This window comes from Phaseolus vulgaris, chromosome 7 (genome assembly GCF_000499845.2).
Source record: "Phaseolus vulgaris cultivar G19833 chromosome 7, P. vulgaris v2.0, whole genome shotgun sequence".
Lineage (NCBI taxonomy): Eukaryota > Viridiplantae > Streptophyta > Magnoliopsida > Fabales > Fabaceae > Phaseolus > Phaseolus vulgaris.
The window spans coordinates 29,148,984-29,151,222 of NC_023753.2; positions in this window are offsets into that span (position 1 = coordinate 29,148,984).

The following is a 2,239-nucleotide window of genomic DNA, read 5'->3' on the forward strand; positions in this document are numbered from 1 at the left end:
CCTAAGAATGTTATGTGGTTGGGCTGAAGATGGTTCAAGAGTCGAGAATGCCGACAAGGAGGGAAGAGAGCAGAAATATGGTGGCCATGGTAGATTTAGATCCAAAAATGAATGATGAGGAGAGAATGGAGCCGAGAGAAGAGACAAATTCTATCCAGCTAGGGGAGAACAAAAAACAGTGCACGTATATGGGGGGAAGCATGCCAGAGAAATTAGTAAATGGGCTGATTGCAACATTAAGGAGAAATAAGAACTTGTTTGCATGGAAAACAACTGATATACCGGGAATAGATCCTAATGTTATTTCCCATAAGTTGTCCATTTGTCGCGAAGCGAAGTCGGTAGCCCAAAAGAAAAGGAAAATAGGAGAAGAAAAGTGGAGGGTAGCTTTTGATGAAACTGAAAAATTGTTACAAATTGGCTTTATCCAAGAAGCTCAATACACAACGTGGTTAAAAAATGTGGTGCTTGTTAAAAATTCGAGTGAAAAGTGGAGAATGTGTACCGATTACACATATTTAAATAAAGCATGCTCGAAGGACTCGTATCCATTGTCGAGTATTGATAGATTGGTTGATGGAGCTTTCGACCTAGTTGTGATGATTTTTTTAGATGCTTATTCCGGTTACAATCAAATACAAATGTATAAGCTGGATATAACCAAGACATCTTTCACCACTGAAATGGCAAATTATTGTTATAAAGTTATGCCTTTTGGCTTGAAAAATGTTGGAGCAATGTATCAGAGATTTATGGATAAGGTGTTTAAGGAGAAAATTGAGAGAAATATGGAGGTCTATGTGGATGACATGATTGTTAAGTCATGTGTAGTGGACAAGCATGTGAAAGATCTAGAAGAAGTCTTTGCGAAAATAAGAAAGTATAATCTACGGTTGAATCCTGAAAAGTGTGTTTTTGGGGTGAGAGGTGGAAAATTCTTAAGGCTCATGTTGACTAATATAGGCATTGAAGCAAATCCAGATAAGTGTGAAGCAATTGTGAATATGAAAAGCCTAACGAACTTGAAGGAGGTATAGAGGTTAGTGGGAAGATTAAATGCCTTGGTAAGATTTCTGTCAATTCTTGTCGAGAGATCAAAGCCGATAATAAAGTTGTTGAGAAAAGCTGAAACCTTCAAATGGAATGAACAATATGAGCAAACTTTTTCCATGATTAAGAAAATGATAGTCGAACCTCCCATTTTAGTCAAGCCAGTGTCAACTCAACCTATAACTGTATATTTAGCAACTTCACACGAAGTCATAGGAGCTTCCTTGATCCAAGAATACCCAGAGCAAAAACTGATATACTTTGTGAGTAGAGCCTTACAAAACTTCGAAACTATATACCAGTTAGTTGAAAAAAGGCCATTACCCTTATGTACACAACAAGACATCTTCGACCATATTTTCAAAATCATCAAATAATTGTGAGGACTGACTGTCCAATACCAAAAAAAATTAGAAAACCAGAGCTTGCAGGTAGAATGGTTGCATGGTCAGTGGAGCTTTCAGAATTTGGAATCATATACGAAGCTCAAGGAGCGATCAGAGCACATTCTCTTGCAGATTTCATTATTCAATTTTCGACAACAACATTCGAGCAGGAAGCATGGGTTCTATATATTGACGAATCATCAAACAGGAAATGGAGCGAGGCAGGAATTGTATTAGAATAACCGAGAAATTTTCAGTTAGAGATGACATTAAATTTTGTTTCAAACCTTCAAATAATCAAGTCAAATATGAAGCTTTAATTGCAGGACTAATTCTCACCAGAGACATGGAAGCTCAAAAAGTCATGCAAAAGTGATTCTCAACTAACAGTGGGACACATAAAAGATTTAGGAGTTAAATCTATAACAACTTCGGTTGAACATCCGCAAACAAACGAACAGGTGGAGTGCGCCAACATAGTCATTCTCGAGCAATTGAAAAGAAGACCTGGAAATGCAAAAGGACTATGAACCGAGAAGTTACCAAAAATATTATGGGCATACAAATGCACGCCACAAACAACAACTGGAGAAAATCCATTCAACCTCACATATGGTACTGACACCAAATACCAGTTGAAGTAAATGAACCAACTTTGAAAAGAAAAATAGAAGACTAGGACATTAACGACAAATGTTTAAAAACAGATTTCGATTTGATTGAAGAACTTCGAGAAAAAGAAAAAAAATAAGAGAAGAGACAACAAAGAGAAAAGCATGCAAGAGGTTTAATGCGAAAATCAA